This window comes from Hibiscus syriacus, unplaced genomic scaffold, assembly GCF_006381635.1.
Source record: "Hibiscus syriacus cultivar Baekdansim isolate YM2019G1 unplaced genomic scaffold, ASM638163v2 tig00110560_pilon, whole genome shotgun sequence".
In the NCBI taxonomy this organism is placed as follows: Eukaryota; Viridiplantae; Streptophyta; class Magnoliopsida; order Malvales; family Malvaceae; genus Hibiscus; species Hibiscus syriacus.
Genome location: NW_024062781.1, coordinates 393,067 through 415,865, shown reverse-complemented (window position 1 = coordinate 415,865; position 22,799 = coordinate 393,067). Strand labels below are relative to the sequence as shown.

The 22,799-nt window shown below is 38.4% G+C and overlaps 4 pseudogenes; 2 read left to right on the top strand and 2 right to left on the bottom strand.

The window, feature by feature from the left end:
- LOC120132321 lies at positions 1–3,352 on the top strand (annotated as a pseudogene).
- A 2,823-nt stretch (positions 3,353–6,175) lies between these two features.
- On the top strand, positions 6,176–7,128 carry LOC120132322 (annotated as a pseudogene).
- Positions 7,129–7,331: 203 nt separating this feature from the next.
- On the bottom strand, positions 7,332–11,571 carry LOC120132274 (annotated as a pseudogene).
- Positions 11,572–13,650: 2,079 nt separating this feature from the next.
- Positions 13,651–22,771, bottom strand: LOC120132273 (annotated as a pseudogene).
- Positions 22,772–22,799: the final 28 nt, after the last annotated feature.

Genomic DNA, 22,799 nt, shown 5'->3' with positions numbered 1-22,799 from the left:
TTCACTGCATTATTAGATTACACAGCTTGCGTCATCTCCTCCACTCCCTGTATAACCTAACCCTACGCTCTTCATCAAACACGCTTCATTTCTAACCCTAGAATCCTTTTCCCGACAAACAAACGCCCCTCTCTTGAGCCCAATTACTTCTATTACAACAAACCCTAACCAATCGTCCCGTCCCGTCCCCTAGAGTATTATAATTTTTTTTTCAAAAGGAAAAACCAAATCTCTCTTTATAACTTGTCGAATCGACTGTTTTTTTAATTTGATTTGAGGGAAACAGAGGGAGATGGCGGGAGGAGGAAGCAGGAGAGACGAAGGATCTACGGTGATCAACAACACCAATGTGTTTGCTGCTCTCGAACTCTAAGGAAGAAGAAGAAGTCTGACAAGGACCGAGGTTCTTCTAAAAAATCTTCTTCCAAGTCCCAGCAACAGCAACCGCAAAAAGAACCCGAGCCGCAGGTCTTTTGGGCTCCAGCACCGCTCACTGCCAAATCGTGGGCCGATGTCGATGATGAAGACGACGATGATTATTATGCTACAACCGCTCCTCCTCAGTCCGTTGGGGACCATCTGAGCCGTCTCAGAGTCACAAAGACAAGACCCTCAACTTAGAGGTGAATTAACTTATTTGCTAAACGATCAATTTTTATTTTCTTTTCTATTTGATTGCTATAGAATCAGTTAGTGTAAATTGTTAAAGTTCTAGTTGTATTTTATTTTTTGGTTATTTGAATGATTGTGGATGGTGATGTTATGGGAAGTTGTGGAATGGAAGCAGTGTAGTTGATGATTGGAAATGAACTTTTAGCACCCGGTAATTTGACCAATGGTTTTATAGCTGAAACGGATTGCATAATTTTCTATGGAATTCAGCCTCAGGTCCATATGTTTGGGTTCTTATATCTCAAATCAAATTATTGTATTCTTCAAGTTTGTTGCTAGTTTGGTGTTAAATTGTTAGTTATTTTGGTGATAGCAGTTTCATATGAGAATGCTTCTATATATGTCTTCGGTGTTGCTAGAAGTTATTCGTAGAAATTCCTTGAAGGTTCTACACTTCTACTAAAGTTCACAAAATGATACTGAATGGTATCTATGGGAACTCCAAACAGTTCCCAGGAACTGGTAGAGTAGGTCTATGCCATTAAATAAATGATGGATTTACTCAAGCAAAATTAGTAGTACATGAAAAGTATCTATCTTTTTACCGCAAGTGAAATAAAATCATGCAATTTCAAGATGAAGATTGGGCGTTTGTTTATCATTAGAATGCGCTTTTTTAGAATGGAAATTCTTAGAATGCTATTATTCTGATTTATGTACGAAGAAAGGAATCATGTTAGCATTACCTATTAGGAAACCTTATTCTGGAAAAAATAGGAAAAAGAATTACATGTTTGATGGAATGGATGTCTGATGGAACTGAGGTAATCTCTCTCTCTCTCTCTCGCCCCCCCCCCCCATTGATGAGGTGTTTTTCATCCTTTTATTTTATCTTCCACCACTAGAGGATCGCTTTGTTGTAAGCTTCCTCAAATCTAGACATTTATGATATGTAATTGACTTTTTCTCAAGGAAACACCATTTATTTCACACTCCTGCCTTAGATGTGGATTTTGCTTCATCTTTGTTTTTCTATGTCGACAGATTATATAGGGATACTGGTACATCTTGCCATTCCTCTAGTTTAATTTTGGAACTTTAAAGATTTTTCGTAGTCTTGTCACATAAATAACTTTGATCTTTAAGGTGTCAGATTTTAAATTTTTCCTTCTGTTCTAAGTGGAAGTTTTCAAACACTTCTTGCAATTCAAGGTTGAAGAAGAAAGGGAAGAAAAAGTGGCTTAGTTGTTTGAATAAGCGTCGGCATATAAGATGTACCATTGCGACTAGCCGGCTACTATTATTTGTAGAGAATTAGTTTGCTTTCTGATTATGTGTCTCTCATTTTTCATTAATTTTTTAGTTGATCTGGGATGACAGGATAGTGAGAGCGAAGAAGATATTTTAGATGAAGGTGATGATGATATAGAGGAAGACCATGACCAGGAACCAGAGCTTCAAGTACACCAGAGCCTTTACCAAAAAGGTTCCTGAAGCTCCTGCACCATCTAAGGAACCAGAAAGACAACTTTCAAAGAAAGAGAGGAAGAAGAAGGAACTTGCTGAGCTGGAGGCTCTTCTTGCTGATTTTGGAGTTACACAGAAGGAGAGCAATGGCCAGGATGAGTCACGTGGTAATTTAGCCGACTTGGTGCTTCTATTACTTCCTTTAGTACTCTAATTATTTGCTTCAAACATTTTTCCCCTGGTTTTGGTGGAAAGCTGGCATTTGTTTTACTTTGTTGAGCTCTGAAAGCAGTAGAATCAAATCTTAGATGGTTTTTTTTTTGACAAACAATATTTTATTATTCAGTCATCATCTCTTGGGATGTAGTGCATGACAACGTTAAAGTTGTTTGTGAGTCCAAGCTTGAAAATCTGATAATGTCTCTCTCAATCCCATGCATGCAACGTTTTTATTTTTACATGTTATCCTTTTAAAGGTTATATGTTTTTTGCTTAGCTGTAAAGAGGCCTGTACCTGTATGAAGATGGCTTTTCTAGTCCAGAATAATCCCTTTGCTCAAATATCTATACACTGGAAGTCTCTTCTGAGCTAGTTCATTATCTCTTGTATCTGCAGTTGCACAAGAAAAGAAAGATGGAGAGGAAGAAAAGAAGGAAAACCCTCCAGGAGAGTCTAAAAGTGCCAAGAAGAAGAAAAAGAAGGATAAATCAAAGGAGGGTAAAGAATCTCAAGATCAGCCAACTGGTACAGATGCCACCAATGAGCCAGATGAAGCTGGTGGAAATGAGCAGACTGAGGAGGATGCATCAGCTGTTGATGTGAAAGAGCGGCTAAAGAAGATGGCGTCTATGAAGAAGAAAAAATCTAGTAAAGAAATGGATGCTGCTGCAAAAGCTGCTGCACAAGAGGCTTCTGCAAGGAGTGCAAGGCTTGCTGCTGCAAAGAAGAAAGAGAAGAACCATTACAACCAGCAGCCAGTGCGGTAAAAGCCACCCTTTTTTATCCACGTCATATATACAAATGAACATGTATTTCTCGTTGTTACACGGCAATGTGAAATAAACAGTGGGCTAGAAAGGATGACTGTTTTACTTTTTATTTGAATTAGAAGGAATGGACTAGAAGGAAGTTTCATCTGTTTTTACTTTTTGGATCTTAATGTTGCTCGGTTATCATGGATTTGGGACACATTGTTGTGGCTTTTTTTTTTTGGCTAAAAGATATTTATTGGACGAGGACATTTAAAAATATTTGTGTATTACATTTTCTTGCTGATATATTTTGTTGTGTGCATGGGACAGTTGTATGTTTGATGCAGCGAAACCAACTTGTTATTAATTGATAGAGTAAACTATGCATTTAGTTTCTAAACTATCAGTTTTGGTTCGTTTTAATATTTAAACTTTCATTCTTTTTTAAATCATACATAATGTTTAGTTTTCATTTCATTTAAGTATCCCGAAATTAAAAACTCAACATATTTAATACTTAAACTATCAGTTTTAGTCCTTTTTAATATTTAAACTTTCAATTTTTTAAAACATAACATTAAATATTGAATAGGTACTAAAATGAAATAAGAGTGTTTTAATAACGATGTATTAAAATGAAATAAAAGTTAAATTTTAAGTATAGTTTTGGAAAAAGTTTAGATATTAAATATATTAAAATTGATATGGTGATCAACCGGTACTCATTTCCACATGCAGCGTCGTGTGGCTCATAAGCTGGTATTGTTCTCTTTAGGTTCGAGTATTGTTGTCTTTGGGTGCCCCTCGAGTCTTTGTCAACCGGAAATGCTCTTCATTTGATACTTGCAGGATTATTCTAGAAAAGCAGCATAGGACTAGAGCATTAAAAAAATAGGGGGAAATGGGTTTAAAGGATTATTCTCATAACGAGGTTTTGTAGGATTTTATTGGAATTGATCGATCAAATGGTAAGATTTATTAAAAAGTAATTGTTCTAAACTACTCAAGTATTTAAAGCTTGGTTTTGAATAGAATAGAAATCCTTAAAATATTCTAAGATATTATTAAAATATATAGGAGTTATATTTACTCCAAATAATAATTAAAATGTTTAAATTCGAGTATTATCTTCAGCTATAATATTCGTATCTCTCTAAAAAGTACAAGCAAACTTCTGAATCCGTATCGACTAGACGTTCGTAGTTTCAAGTGATCTTAATAAGAAAGCGGAAGGACTAATGGAGTTGAAACTTTCATGCTCATGTGTTTGTTTGATCACTTCGTGGAACAATAAATCTGTTTATTTTCTTGTCCTCCCGGTTCTCAAGGTTTCGTCTTGGTTAATCCGGACTGATCTGGGTCGCATACTTGGTTTTGGTGGGTGAATCTACTAATTAAGATTTTCTGCATACACAAGGAAACAAACTCAAGACCTGCTAAAGCGATATAAAGCTACTTGAACCAAACCCGTTGTTGTTTAATCATCTTCTTCTGTGCAATTTCCGATCCCATCTTGTTGTTGGTGTCCAAATGGAGGAGTTTTCTACCTGTCTCTTTGAGCTTTCATATGATCTTTCGCATTGCTTTATGTGATTGATTTCATACACATATATGGTTCTTTCATTCGGTATGTGATTGTGTGCTTCTATTGTTCTTATTCGCATCACTCCCAGTAAGTACATCCTTTTTCTCTCTTTTGGTTCAGATGTACACTGCCGAGTCTTCCGAAACTCTTCCTGACACATCGGACATCGGCGATGTCACCGAATCTAGGTCTTCAACGCCCTTTGGTGGTCGTAGACTGAAGAACGCGGCGGGTGAAACCGTTTCGTCTTCATCATCAGGCTCAATGGAATCAGATATTGCCTCCCCGACTAGCTAAATCAAAAGGCCTTAGTATTTGTGGTTAACAATTAGGGAGGTTCAATATTGTACTTTGATATAAACATTTGAAGGGTTTAAGGTTGATGTATGTATAGCTTTGGCATTCACCTGAGCTTTGTTCACTAAAAGTTTCAAAGTAGAGATAAACACGGAATTTTATGTTGAAAAACGAATTTAAATTTATAAAATTTTAAGGGACGAATTTGAAGTTATAAAATTAAAAAAAAAACGAAAATATAATTTTAATAGACAAAATATAAAAAAAATCTAAAATATTTTTAAAATTTTTAGCACAAACGAAATCGTCGTTAGTTTTGATTATGTTCGTATCTTACATTTTAACAAAAGAAATGCAGGCACTTTCACCCCAGAGATGATAAAAAAAATCTCTCAACCCCTTTCATATTCTTTCTTTTTCTTCTTCTGGTCTTTTCTTGTTCAACAACCGGAGGTTTGATTGGACAATGTTCCTGTTGTCTGCAATCAAAATCCCCACTTTTCATGTTCCAAACAGTTAACTTTTGAGATCTTGTTTCGCAGAATTTGATTTATAGAAGAGGTAAAAGCTGGTGCTTTTATGAATCTGGGTTGGTCAAATTGTAAATTTTGATTTATAGGAATTGAATCAAATTGTTGAAAGGATTAAAGAACAATGGGGGTGGATTATTATAACATATTAAAGGTGGAGAATGCAACAGATGATGATCTCAAAAAATCATATAGGAAATTGGCAATGAAATGGCATACCGACAAGAACCCTAGAGATAAAAAAGCAGCTGAAGCCAAATTCAAGCAGATCTCTGAAGACAATGAGGCAGGTTGTTCCTGTCCCTCGTTTTCCTTATCTTGCAGTTGCTGCTCTCTTTAAATGTTAATTGAGGTGCGTTTGAAGAAATTAAGGGTTTTTTTCTGGAAAAACTATACAGGCAGCATTAACGGAAGCAAAACATGAGATGAAGCTATTTGAATATTCCTACATTTAATTTGCATCCTAGCAAGAACTAGAGGAGTTTATTTTGAATTTTACATTGCTCTAAATTGATTTTACATTAATTCATGATCTCGTCCATTTGTTCTTGTTGGGATTTGCTTTAGATTGAAAATGAAGATGTTAATTGAGAATTAAATTGATTCTGTGATTCAGGTCTTGAGTGGCCCTCAAAAGCGAGCAGTTATGATCAGTACGGAGGGTTGAAAGATATGCCGCCGACGGTGGGTAGTGGCGGACCATCATTTGGAAAGGGAAGCAATGAACAAAATGGGTTTAATCCTAGGAATGCAGAGGACATGTTTGCAGAGTTCTTCGGAAAGTCCCTTCGGATTTGGGTCATTTGGACCCGGTCGGTCTGGTCGATTCCACTCTGATGGAGGGAAGTTGGGAGGGTTTAGTTCCACTGACAACAGGAAACCTCCGCTGGTCGAGAGCAAATTGGCTTGCAGCCTTGAGGAGTAGTACACCGGATCAACAAGGAGGACGAAGATTTCTAGAACCGTTGTCAATGCTTTAGGGTATGAATATGCATCTCCTAACATGAAGTCATGAACTAATTGAATGCTTTCTGACATTCTCCTTTCTATCCGTATTTCGTTTCTTGCTGAAAAACTAGTAACAGAATCTTTGAATGCTTGAAATTCAATCTTTTCGAGATCATACAGTCGGCAAGTTCAGGAATCGGATATATTAACCATTGACGTAAAGCCAGGCTGGAAGAAAGGAACGAAGATGACATTCCAGGATAAAGGAAACGAGCTGCCAAATCAGCTTCCAGCATACCTCGTATTCATAATCGATGAGAAATCCCATGACTTGTACAAAAGAGATGGCAACGACCTCATTGTAACCGAAGGGTGTCACTGGCAGATGCCCTTGGGGGTACAACAATAAACCTTGTTACTCTCGATGGCCGTTACTTGTCATTGCCTGTAACGATATTATCAACCCAGGTTATGAACTTGTCATCGCTAGGGAAGGAATGCCAATCGCAAAGGAGCCTGGTAATAGGGGTGATCTTAAGATCAAATTTGAGGTGAAGTTCCCTACAAAGCTGACACCAGAGCAAAGAGAGGAACTGAAACAAACCCTAGTGGGGGTGAAGTAGGAATATTTCATATGCACCACCAAGTTGAACTCAACAAAGCTGTATACTAAACTCTCAACAATCAAATATATCTTCTAACACCTTTAATCAAAAATAAATAAATAAAAAGATAACACCTTTAGCTTAATGTTGATTTTCTTTTTTTTTAGTCCTCTATTGTTTTCTGTATTTTATTCTTGAGAGACACGGTTGAAATTTTTAGGCAACATAATTACATTTCTATACATAATTGAAAACCCTTAGAGGTGGTAATACATGGATTTATAAGTAGGTCACGCCTACTTTAAATTTGCAGGAAAATCTAATATCGTCTGCTTTATTATTATTTCATATTATAATGCTACAAGAGCTAGAAGAACAGCTAAAAAACAACTACATGAACGCTGGATTTGCCAAAATTATGGAAACTAAAAGCCTCTACTGTGGGGAGCATCTTTTCGCAGGCAGGTTGCCCGGTTCCTACAGTTGTTCCATAATACTGAGATCCGTTAACAAGTGGTGGTTGGCCTGGAGAAGGTGAACCAGGCTGCGGAACCCACCAGTTTCCATGTTGACCTTGAACATGCATGGCTGGTAAGGTCTGGTGTGATAACTGATGAGGTGCATGCATCGGTTGTTGAAATCTACGAACCTTGTTTGGTGGGGGAAGCAGATGCTGCTGTTGGGAGGTTTGGGGCTGCCATTCAGGCATATCATCATCATCCTCGACATCATTCCACCGTTGCATCGGAACCCCCACTGGCGCACTATTACTATTTGATTGCCCCCGTACTTTCGTATCAGCACCCTCATTGATCAACAGGGCTAGATGATGTTTGAGAATGTAAATGAGAAGAGCTCATCCCAACTCGCTGGGATTGGCTACCAGTTGGGTATTTTGGGCCCGATGGGTTCGAGCCACCAGAGAAATTAAACTCGGTAGGTCATCTTCATCCCGGGAAGCAGCAGGGCCGAATCCAGGGGGCACATCGTCGTCGTCATCATCATCAGGAGGGGGTACAGAATGGGAACAGAAGTAGGTTTTGATGGGAAATTAGTATTCATGTTAGTAACAGCATAATCCTTTTCATGAGGTCTCTAGATGTAGTAGTAGGAGTGAAGTGCTGCTTTTTGGAGTTGTATTATGGTGCGAAGTGAGTTGGGTGAAATTAATGACGCTCTTCTCCATACAACAAACACCAATTAGACCATTATCAATAGCATTAAGAGCCTGCAGTGGTCTTTTGGGAGGATCTTGGTCAGCCTTTCAAGAGTTTTAGCGTATGGGGGGCAAAAATAAATTTCAACTCCAGAACTAGCCTCAGCAAAACCCACTCTTTCATCCAAAATATATGAATCAGCGCCTGCACAAGGCCAGCATTTCAAGTTAACTAAACTGGATCACATGACAACCAGGCAAGTAATAAAATAACCCAAAAAATCTCATTTCTTTACTCGAGAAGGCTCCATGCTCGCTCTCTGTGATCCCTCCTGTAAACAACATGAACCACCTGCAAAACATCATCGAGTTGCATCAGTCCAGCTAACTTGCGAAATATAAAGGCAATTTTTGAAAGAAAAAAGGAGAAAATATCAAGTCAAAACAAATTCATTTTCACCAACTGAATTGGGTACTTAGTTGCTGAAGGGATCTCAAATATTTACAGACTATTATTATTTTATGTTCCGTGTTCACACTACATTTGACATCCTTGATGATGTCTCTTGCCAAGAGTAATTTGAAAACATGGCCACATTTGTTCCTTGAATCAATTTCTTTAGAGTTCATTGTACTAGAATGAGGTTCATATTTTTACAGATATAAATCGCTCAACTAAGAATATTATTCGCTATGGCATCAGATGAATCCCTTCCATGCAGATGAAGACGTCAATCTTTTCACTAATATATCTGGTTCCCATGTTTCTTGTTCAAATCAAATGAGTAATGTTCAAGTTCCATCTCTTTCGTCTTTTCAATTTTCACCTTAAGCTTATGAATGTTCCATAAATGAGATTTAACCCTATACCGAGCAAAAATAAACAAATGGAAGACAAAATCTGGGATAAAAGAAATTTTTGTTTCCCCAATTTCTTTTGGGAAACAATTTGGCAGTACAGGAATTTACTACAATTTAAATGAACTTGATATACCATAACAGCACGACTCCGGGACATAGGAAGCTCTTGGAGGAACTTCTCGAAAGCATCAAGTAACTCTGCCTTAATTTCAAGAAGGCCAGGCCAATCCTTCGTAGAAGTTTTTCACCACTGCACCATGAAAATTGGATAGTTAATATGCAACCTACCTTAATTTGTAACTCCTAATGAGGTTAAAATTCAAGGACAATTACTAAGCAAGTCAAGAAGAGGAGCGACAGAGGGACCACAGCAAAATAAGTAATCACTAACCCAAAAAGATACAGGGTGTCTTCAACAATCTATTTAAAATTTCAACCTAGAAGTCATGCCTCTTCAGGCAACAAGTTATAAATAGGAGCATCGTGATATGTATCATATATATTGGAGCATATACAGACAGAAAAAGAATCAATAACAATTATGATCAGTAAAAAACGCTACAAACATAACCTTGCATAAAATGCTGCTTGCACAACTTACCTCTTAAAAATACAAATGACAGAAGTCATGGATGAGACATTCAGCTGGAGCATTCCTTCCCAGACACGTTCACCCTTCAAAGTGGCTACTGAAACTATAGCTTCTGTTTTTGGTAGGAGTATCATCTTAACATCTGAGTCAGATTTCAGTTTACTTGAATCAATGTTTTCATGTTTATTAGGCATTGTATCCGGAAGATCTTGGGAAGATTGACCAGAAGACTTTGAGTAGGACCCAGCTGCTGAGTCATCCTTATCAGAAGTGCATGTTGATTTTCCAGCATCTCCAGGTAAATTCTCAAATGGAGGCTCTGAATCAAGAGATTGCATGAACTCATCAAGGGAAACGATAGGAGGAAGAAAATCTGCATCCTTCAATTCATCCTCTCCCATCAACCCTTGCATTGGATCAGGTCCCTCACTTGAAGGAATGGTAATGGTAAGATTTGGGTCTTCTGGATATTTCTTTTACCTGCAGCATCTGATTCATCTTTCTTCCTAACAGTTTATCATTTGGAAGCTTGTTTTGCATCAGTTTTAGGTCGCTGAGTGATTGATGTTCCAGCAGAAACTTCCACTGCAGAACTGTCAGTTTGTTCAATCTCTACTTGAACTTCACCCTTGTGCGTTTTCCTCACCAGACGTCTAATATCAACTTCTACATCAGGCAAAACTACCATTTGGGCAAGCTTCAGCTTTGGCTTGTCTCCACTGAGAAAGCTCTTTAGAAGCCAGCTCTTCAGCACTCATAGAACATAATCGTTCTGGGTGAATTTCTCCAGACACAACTTTTTCTCTGAGTTCAGGGTTATTACGATCCTTCAAGTTAAACAACAGAGACCTTCCCTTCTCCTTATACTTTTTATTTACCCTCCAAATAATTTAAAAAGTTCTGCTTCAATTGATATGCCAGCTCCTCTGGAGACACTGATTCTCTAAATCATCCTTCCCGTTTTTTCAACATCTGGGATTGTTTTCCATCAATTTCAAATTCCTTTTTTTGCCACATCTATTCCAGGTTCTAATACCCACGAAAGGCCATTTCCCGCAAAAGTTCATCTCTAGCAAAAATGTGCACTAAATGGAACTCTCATCAAGTAGCAGATTGCTCGATTGAAGTTGCTGCCCATTACATTGCACAGTTGTGTAGCATCATCATTATTTCCATTTGCAGAACCACCCTGATTGGAGAGCAATGTCCCCTGAGGTTCTGCAGGTATAGAGAGAACAGCATCTGATTATCAGAACTCAATTCAGCAGGGAAAGACACCTCTTCTCTCTTCCCCGGAGAACCTGCAGCTTCACCATTGATCTTCTCCACTGTTGTACTTCACCTGCTTCTGAACCAGGGCTAGTGCAGCAGTAAATTCTCCCGCATCTTGGACCTCACAGATTCAAATGCCTCTGTCTGAACCTTTGGTGATGGGCGCATTTGTGCAGGCTGATACCTTGAAGCTGATGACCCAGATTTATTGGAACTGCTTTCTTATTTGATGCTGGAGAAGGCTGTGATCCAGGTGAATGAACCAGTCTGCATCTGAGCAGGTCTTTTACTAGGTGCAGACATTGGTTGCAACCAGGGCCTATGTTCCATTTCTTCCACTCGTTGTTTGGCAAAGATAACTTTTGTGGAATCGAATTAGGAGAAATTGGGTCCATTGGTGTTTGCGCTTGTTGAGAGTTGGTAACTGGTGTTGTCTCGGGATATCTAACATGGTGGGAGTTATTAGTCCAACAGTTTGTTAGACATTAACATCTGTTGTGGTAGCTGAGTATATGTTTGGGAACCAATTTTCCACCTTGCTGCTGTTGTGGTAGTAGAGTAAATGTTTTGGATATCAATGTTTCCAACTTGCTTCTGTTGTGGTAGCTGAGTATATGTTTGGGATCCATTGTTTCCACCTTGCTGCTGATGTGGTAGCAGAGTTATGTTGGGAATATATGTTTCCACCTTGCTGCTGTTGTGGTAGCTGAGAATGTTTGGGATCCATTGTTTCCACTTGCTGCTGATGTGGTAGCAGAGTATATTTGGGAATCAATGTTTCCACTGCTGCTGTGGTAGATGATATATTTTGGGATCCAATGTTTCCACCTTGCTGCTGTTGCGGTAGCTGAGTATATGTTTGGGATCCAAAGTTTCCACCTTGCTGCTGTTGAGGTAGTTGAGTTATGTTTGGGACTTCGAGTTTCCACCTTGTGAGTCTGCGCAAAGAAAACTGCAACCCAGATCATTGGGACTTCGAGTTTCCACCTTGCTGAGTCTGCGCCAAAGAAACTGCAACCCAAGATCATTTGACATGGATACCATCTGTCCAATAGACATTTAGTAGGTATCTGGTGCTGTAAAGAGTCAGTGGTACCAAATCCTATCAATCCCATGGATATGGGCGCATCCAATTTGCTGGAAACTGGTTCCAGCTGAGCCATTTGGCTACCATACATTGACAATTGCTGAGATACCAGATCGTTTGACATGCTAGACCATCACCATAGGAAACATACAATACAACTGCACGGTAAATTGTACACATATCATCAATCCATTATAATACTATTAAAGCATTTTCACAAGTTCAGATTTACAATTCGTCATGAAACAAAAGAACAAACATATAGATCAAGCTCCAAAATTCAAGCAACATGTTAACGGACTAAAACAATTAGAAGGGAATTATATATATATGAATAGAAGGCTGCATGTACATATAATTTAAAAAAAATATGATGGATGTACATATAAGTTTAACCATGGAAAATACTCAGATCGATTATCATCCAAGTCCAAAAATGAAAAACAGGGATAAACGAAACACAAGCTAACAGAATCAGAATCAGATCCAATCATTTCAAAGCATCAAATCAAAATCAACATTTGTTTCAAATATAAAAAAGATTCAACGAAATAAAAATAATAATAATAATAATAATAATTCCACAGATACTATTGATAGAGGGAAAGTCATGCAATGTCCAGAAACACTAAAATAAAAAAAATGAAACAGAAGATTATAAATCCAAAGTACAGAAACGAATTCGAATCACAACCCTAAACCAAAGAAAAACTATTTTTTTAAGAAGAAAAGTATATTAATCAAAGAAAAGATCTAGAATTTTGAAGTTAGGAAGGAAGCTAACCTGAATCGAGAGAGCATAACTGAGAAAGAGAGACAGCTAGAAAGAGGAAAAGAAGGTGAAAGCTTGAAGAAAGCTCGTTGGATGCTTTGAAGAGCTTGTTCGTTTCGTTGCGAAGAAATGGTGAACCCTAAAAAAAAAAGATAAATAGAAAATAATTAATAATTAAAAATGTTAGAGAAAGTAATACCACTTCGTATATACATTACTAGTAGTGCTACTCCGGAGACGGATTAATGGATTGACGCGTGGACCATTTCTTATCTTCTAAATTTGGGCCCAATATGATTTTCGGCCCACATGCGGGTCTTACCTAACATTGACTTAACCCGTTATCCACTCTCAAACATAGGGTAATTTAATTATTTGGCATTTCTTTAATATTTCTTTTATTTGGATTATTTTCCTACACTCTAATACCAGCTCAAACACGAATCAAGCAATCCGGGTGGTAAAAGAATTCTTGTTTTCTTGAAATCTCGGATTCGAGCACCATGAATATCAAGGGTGTGAATGTTTAATATCAAATGGTTTAGAAATATCTTTAAGTAGATATTACCTTATAATTACCCTAAATTAATCAAAAAAATAAAGATACTAGCTCTAATTTATTACCCTCAATCTTAAAACTTGTAACGGGAAGGCAGTGGAAAAAAAATAAACATGCATGTCCATTGTTTGAACTTAATTGAACACCGAAAATTAAGATGTAATTATATTACCATCTTACATGATAAGACTGAACTTGCGAATTAAAACATAACAGGGCATATGTATATTAGAACACAAAAAGTTGTACAAGTTATACACATTAGGATCATATTCTGCATTCGTCCAAGCAAGGAGGAATGCAATGGTTATGGTTTTGAACATAAATCAGCTTCTTCATCTTAAGAACACTAATCCAACTCTTTCTGGGGAAGTCATTGTTGCCACACATTTGAACTGTCATGATGGTAACATAAAAACGTGATAAGAAGAAAGAAATTATAAAGAAAATTTTATACCTTTTTGGACACATACCGAGTGATAGGAATTAAATTTTACCTTTTGTTGCTTGTACTTCTCGCGTATAGCATTGAGGGAGCAACCATTAGTGTTGAGTTGTAGATCTTCCAATGCAAGAACCGTAGTTTTCAGCTCTGATACTTTATAATTATATAATGCTCTCCAGCGTTGGATTCTGCTTTTTGGGAGGAAAGACGCGGGAAATGTAATGCAACCTTGAGAATCTTAAGATCATAAATAGGGGTAAATTACGTGATTAATACCTAAACTATCAGTTTAGTACCTAAATTTCATTTTCTAAAATCATAAATAAAATTTAGTTTTGTCATTTTAGTACCCCATTCAAAATAGACCAAAACTAATAGTTTAGGTACTAAACGCGTTAAGTTTTTAACGGCGACTACTAAGATGAAATAAAAACTAACCGTTAGGTATGATTTTGAAAAAATTAAAAATTTAAGTACTAAAATAGACCAAAATTTATAGTTTAGATATTAAATGAATAGTTTATCCTAAAAAGAAAAAGAAAAATGTGGGGATCAAGGATGCAGACCCATGGATGGTCTGATTGATTGAGAGTCCATCTGGCAAGGAAAACAGCAGATGCAGCGACGTTTGAAGGTAAGAACTTTAAGAAGCTGTACTCAAGAAGAGTCAGCTCTGCTAAATACTTGGCTAAGAACTCTAGTTCTAAACAAGGAACCTGTCCACCAAGCTAATGGAAGTACAATCAGGTTCTTTTTTCTGATATTAGTTTGATTTTTTATACAAAAACATGTAGACAGTGATTTCCCAGATGTAATACCTTGTAAGTTGCTTGTGCTGCTTGAATGAATCTCCTGGAGAAAAACAAAAGGTTAGGGTTCACAGTTTACTCGACTATTTGATGGTATATTCAAACTCAAAGAAGTGGTAGAAGACGGCGTCAGTTACCTGAGAAATGTTTTTGTGGTGGGAACAGAGAACTGAAATATAATAAATTTAGAACTTTGCTCTCCGTTTTCAGCACCTATAATGTAACTAGAATCAGGAACCTTACATAACAGCGAATGTAACAAATATTACTGCATATAGAGGGGAAGTTTTCATAATTTTAGCGAATTCTTATAAAGCAACTCAATCTATACTAAAGAGGGGTTTTATTTTTTTTTCAAATTACTTGAATGAATGAAAGTTATCGAGACAAGAATGTGTCGAGATTTAGGCCTAATTCACAAGGAACTAAGGAAGCCTATAGACTTCACGAGGAATAGACCTCAAGTGGTTGTTTTCCGTAGGAAAGTTCCTCTGGGAATAATCAGTAATAGGTTTCACCTAATATGAAAAACTTTAGTTAACTAACACCTCGATTCGCAATAGAAACAAAGGATTTTCTTTAGGTACATCTAGTGCCCTAACATAACAAAAATCCTATGCAAGTTGCTTAATTTTGCAGAAAGATTTTAATGTCATAGAGTAATTGCTGTTCACATGACGGAGTTTGGAAAAAAGTCCTTTTGGTCAAATTTTATCAAATTGAATCAAATAACTCTTTGTAGTTTGAATTTAAATGTTAATGCCTGTTATGTATGGCTCATAAAAAGTCTCGTTGTGGGGTTACGAATTATGTGGGTTGGGGGTGTGGGGGCGCAGCCCCCGCGGTACGGTACAGGGTGATTTTGTAATTTACCAGGGTTTTCTATTATAAATAGAGATGTAACCTAGACCTAAAAAGATCATTGAATAAAACTTCTAGCGCCGCCTAGGCACCGAGGACGTAAGCACATTGCCGAACCTCGTAAAATTCTCGTGTTCTTTCGTTTTCTTTACCCGTTTTCGTCAACAATTGGTATCAGATGTCAGGAGCAAAATTCGAAGTCGCGAAATTCGATGGTCAGGGTAACTTCGGATTATGGCAAACGAGGGTGAAGGATCTATTGGCGCAGCAAGGGATCTTGAAGGCTTTGCGACCTACAAAGCCGGCGTCGATGGATGAGGAAGATTGGGAAGAATTGCAGCAGCGAGCGGCAGGAACCATACGATTATGCTTGGCGGACGAGGTCATGTATCACGTCATGCATCTATCGTCTCCAGACGAAATTTGGAGGAAGTTGGAAAGTCAGTTTTGTCCAAATCCTTAACGACAAACTGTATCTGAAGCAGCGGCTGTATGGGCTGAAGATGCAGGACGATCACGATTTGGCGCAACACGTGAATGTCTTCAATCAAATCGTTTCTGATCTGGCTCGGCTTGATGTGAAAATTGAGGATGAAGACAGAGCGATGATTCTGTTGTGTTCGTTGCCTTCCTCTTACGAACACATGGTGACTACTCTTACATATGGGAAAGAGACTATCAACGTTGAGGAGATTACTGCAGCCTTGTTGGCTCACAACCAGCGGAAGCAGAATGCAGGGGAAGCTCTCAAGCCGATAGCTTATATGTCAAGGTAATCGAGATCGTGGACGGAAGCCAGAGAAGGCAGGGTCCGGGAAGCGGAATTCCAGATCCAAATCCAGGGATAAGACGATTCACTGTTACAAGTGCAAGGAGGCGGGACATATGAAGCGGACTGTCCGAAGTTGAAAAAGCAGACCGATTAGAAGCGTGATGGCTCATCCAAGTCTGTGAACGTGGTCGAGGATGATACTCTGATTGCAGTGAGGGTGATCTTCTATTTCAACGACACAATTGACGGATGCTTGGATTCTTGATTCTGGATGTTCTTATCACATCACGCCAAATAGGGAATGGTTTTCGACATACAGGCCGGTTAATTCTGGTTCGGTTTATTTGGGTGATGATCGATGTTGCAATATTGTTGGTATGGTGATGTCAGAATTAAGATGCACGATGGCTCCGTTCGGACGTCGTTGAGTGTTCGACATATCTCAACTTGAAGAAGAATTTGATTTCCTTGGTACTTGCACAAGAATGGTTTTCCCCTAAGGCTGACGAGGATAGGAAACCATTCGGATGTTAAAGGAGCATTGACTGTGATGAAAGGCAAATGACTGCAGGGAATATCTACAGATTGTTAGTACCGTTGCAGGTGGAGTTCACTCTGTTGAGTCCTTGATGATACGACAAAATTGTGGCATATGCGCCTTGCTCCTTCTGCGTGTATGGCAGAATTACACAAGAGAAACTTTTGCATGGTGTCAAAAGCTGTAAGCTCGATTTTTGCAAGTATTGTGTTCTTGGTAAACAGACTAAAGTCCGTTTCAAGACTGCGAAGCACACACTCAAGGGATTCTTGATTATGTGCATTCTGATGTATGGGGCCTTCCACGACATCGTCTTTGGGGTGATCTAGGTACTATGTTACTTTTATTGATGATTTTTCACGGAAAGTTTGGGTGTATTTTTTGAAACAGAATTCTGAAGTTTTTGAGAAGTTCAAGCTGTGGAAAGCTGAGGTAGAAAAACCAAACAGGACGAAAAATCAAGTGTTTGCAGTCTGACAATGGTACGGAGTACACCAGATTCACAGTTCCTACAATTCTGTAAGGAGCATGGGATTCAGAGGCATTTTACAGTGCGCAAGACACCACAACAGAATGGTTGCGGAACGAATGAACAGGTCGTTGAATGAAGCCAGATGTTTGCGGTTGAATGCGGGGCTTCCCAAACACTTCGGGCTGAGGCTGTTAACATGGCGTGTTACCTTATCAGATCGCCAAGGGCATCGCTGGCTGGGAAAGTTGCAGAAGAGGTATGGACTGGTCATGATGTTAGTTTTGTAACTTACGGATTTTGGTTGTCCTGCTTATGTGCATGTACCCTGCTGATGAGAGATCCAAACTTGATGCAAATCGAAGGAGTGCATTTTTCTGGGTTACAAGAAAGGTGTCAAAGGATTCAGTTCTGGGATCCAGTTGCGAAGAAAGTTGTGATTAGTAGAGATGCGTTTTTGATGAACAGTCTATGTTGCAGCAGAAGCAAGACACGACAGTGGTAGATTTCGAGCAGTTTCCAGTTGAGAAACCAGAAATTCTCAACCGACTTCTGGTGGTTCCACTACGGATGATTGCAGGATTAGTCTCGCCAGAGACAGGGTGAGACGGACGAATATAAAGCCTCCGAACAGATTGGGTTTTGAAGACTTGGTATCTTTTGCACTTACTGTTAGCAGTGATGATCCATTTACTTTTCATGATGCCGTTACTAGTCAGGAAAACGACAAGTGGATGGCAGCCATGGTTGAGGAGATGGAGTCTTTGAATCACAATCGCACATGGGAGTTAGTTCCCTTCCTGAGGGTAAGAAGCCGATTGGTTGCAAATGGGTGTATAAGAAAACCAGTAGTAACAGAAAAAGAGGGGGAGAAGTTCAAGGCTCGTTTGGTAGCGAAGGGTTTTTCACAGCAAAGGAGTTGATTATGATGAAATCTTTCTCCTGTGGTCAGGCACACTTCAATCCGAGCAGTACTTGCATTGGTGCCTAGTTGGGATTTGCATTTATAGCAGATGGATGTTAAAACTGCTTTTTTGCATGGTGATTTAGAGGAGCAGATCTACATGCGGCAACCTGAAGGTTTCACTCAACCTGGAAACGAGCATTTAGTTTGCAGATTGAAGAAATCTTTGTACGGGTTGAAACAGTCTCCGAGACAGTGGTATAAACGGTTTGACTCCTATATGATCAAGATTGGCTACAACCGATGTGAGTATGATTGTTGTGTCTATGTTAAGAGCCTTGATGATGGTTCTTTTATTTTTCTATTACTGTATGTTGATGATATGTTGATTGCTGCGAAGAACATGGATGATGTTATCGGTTTGAAAACTTTATTGAGTCAGGAATTTGATATGAAATTTAGGTGCTGCAAAGAAAATTCTTGGAATGGAAATTTGCAGGGACAGAGACTCAAGGAAACTGCGGCTATCTCAACGGGGTTATGTTGAGAAAATGCTAGAAAGGTTTGCGATGAGCAGCGCGAAACCAATTAGCACTCCATTGGCGAATCACTTTAAGCTCTCATCAGAACAGTGCCCTAAGACAGATAGGAAGCTGAAAATATGGCAAAGGTTCCGTATTCTAATGTTTTTGGCTGCTTGATGTATGCGATGGTATGTACTCGTCCTGATTTAGCTCATGCTGTTAGTCAAGTTTGTAAGTACATGTCTAAACCTGGTAAGCAACATTGGGATGCAGTCAAGTGGATCTTTCGGTACTTAAAGGGTACTGTGGGACATGGAATTGTTTTTGGGAGTCAGCGGGATAATCCTTTGGTTGTAGGATATGTGGATTCAGATTATGCAGGTGACTTGGATAATAGAAGATCTACGACAGGGTATGTGTTTACTCTTGGTGGAGGGCCTATTTGCTGAAGTCTACTGTTCAATCTGTCGTGGCACTATCTACAACTGAAGCTGAATACATGGCAGCGGCTGAAGCTGCAAAAGCTTTATGGCTTACTGGTTTAGTGAAGGAGTTGGGTGTTCAACAAGGTGGAGTTCAGTTGCTTGTGATAATCAAAGTGCTATTCACTTGGCTAAGAATCAGGTGTATCGTGCTAGAACTAAACATATTGATGTAAGGTTCCACAAGATCAGAGAGTTGGTTGCATCTGGAGAGGTTTTGTTTCAGAAGGTACATACTGATGAGAATGCCGCTGATATGTTCACCAAGCCAGTTACGACAGACAAGTTCAAGCATTGCTTGGACTTGTTGAATGTTTCGAGTTGTTAAAGAAGCAAGGTAACCCAACCCACATTGAAGTTTCCAAGGGGCAGGATATTCGCCAAGGTGGAGATTTGTTATGTATGGCTCATAAAAAGTCTCGTTGTGGGGTTACGAATTATGTGGGTTGGGGGTGTGGGGCGCAGCCCCCGCGGTACGGTACAGGGTTGATTTTGTAATTATGTACCAGGGTTTCTATTAAAATAGAGATGTACCTAGACCTAAAAAGATCATTGAATAAAACTTCTAGCGCCGCCTAGGCACCGAGGACGTAAGCACATTGCCGAACCTCGTAAAATTCTCGTGTTCTTTCGTTTTCTTTACCCGTTTTCGTCAACAATGCCCAAAAGTTATAGAACTGTGGAGACATGTTAAGAATGCTAAGGATAGAAATTTCCAGCAGCTGTAAAAAGTAAAGTAATAACTGTTTGTTATTGTGCAGTACAGTGATTAAATCTCGGAAGAAGTATTAAGAGGTTTGATTTGATGGGAGTCGAGTGAAGTCTGGAAATCGAGAAAGTATATGGTCCGAAAAGCATAGAATGATGGCAAATCACAAGTCAATGACTGTTATGTGCAAGATTAAGCAGCTAAAAAATCATACCTCTTCTCTTGTATAGGTATTATCAGTGATGAAGCAAAATTCCTCCACTCTCGGTGCACAAATCTCTTCATACTTTCTTCAAACCATAAAAAAATTTGTGTTATTATACTAATGCACTCAGAATCCTTCAAGAAAGAGTACAAAAGGCTTGGAAGCCAAGTAATGACGTTAAATTTGTCACTATAAAATAGTTAAACTTGTCAAATTATAAAAGAAACGCACTCAGAATCCTTAAACAAGGAGTAGGGCAGATAATAATAACGTTAAAAATATTAGCAAACCCATTCAAGACTTGGGTGGATGAAGGAACCCCAAGAACTATAGAGTAACTTTTCGTAGCTAACATAAATGCAAAAAAAAAAAGGCATCCTTTGTCACGAGAGAGAGGAGTCCTTAATGTTGTTGGCATAATCACGATTAACGGTTAAAATCATCAGAAGAGATTTATAAAATATAATTCTTAGTCACAATAACATTTAGTAATAAGATTCGTGCTACTGATATTTGAACTTTTGTGAAATTTATGCCATTTTTGTACTCTGAGGCAGAAATAAACTAAAGAACTTACGAGGCAATGATCATGCAAGCAACGCCGAGTAGCTGGAGTCTTTGTTTTTCTATAAGATTCTGAGAAAGAAAACGATCAATAAGGCTCACTGTGAGGTACAGTGTGTCTGGTACTAGCTTATATTCTTCAGAAACCTGAAACCGTATGAAAGAACTATCAATAACAAGCACGTCTACACCAACATTAACCATCCTAAAATTTGGGGCCGGGGGATTATTCAGTCAAGTACAAATAGAGTGTCCTATTTAGGACTTCAGAAGTATCTCCGCTAGAGTGTCAAGTACAAATAGAGTGTCCTGTTTAGGACTTGGGAGAAACATGCTATCACATCTTATCCGGAATTCAAGCAGTGGAGACGAAAGTAAACACTTTTCTTATATAACTCAGCTAAATTGACCTACCTCCACTAGCCAGTCAACTAAAACTCCCCGCATGCTTGGGGTAATATCCCGCTGCAACTGTTCCATATAATTGATTGAAGGTCTTTGGTTAAGCTGCGGAGAGTACAATCTCATGAAATAAGTGTCATATATGTTGCAGGTAGAGCAAAACTTTGAAAGCTAAGCGACATTCCTTCTTTGTAAAAACACATGCACAATGTGTTCCAGAATAAGATAGAAAAGTAGTATTTTAATGATGGGGAAAAAAAGCAGCAACATTAAATAAAATTTACTGAATAGTGAGATAGAATAGTGTTCACTCTGAAGCTAAATTGCTGTTATCAGAAAGCATGACAGTCACATTAAGTGAATGAAAATTGCACCACCAACCTCAGTAACACGCATATTATTGTATATGTCAGGAGCATACAAGCCACATGCTTGAGGATCTTTTAGATTTGAATCAATATCCACAATATCTTTTGAGGCTCCTAATTTATCGCAAACCTCATTTTCATCTGCACCATACAATCAAAGGCAACGTGAATTTTACAAACAGAATATTTAAGGGCCTAACTGTCAACTTTCTTGTTGACACTTTGCTATATTCTACACAGCCATACATCAACGAGCTTATCCACTTTACTAATACTAGTCTCATATTAGTCGGTTTGGTGCTTATCCACTTTAAAAATGGAACTTATAAAATGCCAAATGGACTAAGTAATGAACATTTTGGTCAAAAACCAAAATACTATTCTAGTATTCTCTTATTGCCTGTCAACCATAGAACAATGTTTCAGCTTATCCTTCTGAAACGGAGGTCTGCCATTTCTTAGATACCCGTTTATTTTATTTTCAAATAGAGGTATGCCATTACATGGATCATTATAAACAGAGCACAAACCTTTTCTCTGATGGCTATGCACTCCAACATCCATTGTGGAAGCCTGTATTGAAGGCATTGCATCTGCAACAGCACGTTTCTTTGCACCAAAACACTTTGGTTCTGCTAATTCTCTTTCTTCCGGTATTACTGGTAAAGTGATATCTTGTGTTTCTACCATCCTTATTTTTGATAAGCCTTCAGCTAACTTAGCTTTCACATCCTCTTCAGGTGATGGGATTTCCAGGGCAATATCCTCAAACATTTCTGTGTTCTCACTGGGGTCTGTCATAGTGTGCTCGATGGTCTGTCGACCAGCAACATCAGCAGAAGCTCTTAGTTATATTCTAGGCGGTAAGTAAAGGGTATTTTGTTGCTAGGAGAATACATAAGAGTGAAAATCACTCCTGTACTTATGAGCATTATCAGGATGAAGTGACTAACTTAATATTGCATAAATGTTATTAGCATATAATATTTGGTGCACAAAAAAAATTCTGACTAAACTCGTGACAATAAAAAATAAATAAATTTTGATGTTCTCACCTGAATTTTAGTTGCATTTATGCATCATCGCACAAACTGTCATCACAGACATTAGTTACATCTTAAGCACTGCCCTTCTTTTAGGCTGAAGGCCTACAGTTGCAACCACAGAAGCCTTGTTCTCATCTGAGGCTGCTCTTTTGGAGTTCAATCGAAGAACACGTTTTTGGTCCTGTATGAAAGATTGTTTTGAGGAGGAGCATATTCCTCCAGCTGGTCCCAAGGCTTTAGACCTTGCTCGCGTAATTGGTCCTGTAGCGTCTTCAACTTTTCCAGTAGGTTCATTTTCTTTATTCATACTTGCTTGCCTTTGCAAGAGCGATGCATGGTTTTCAAATTGAAAAGATTGTCATGAACCTGCATTCTGAGACCGAATT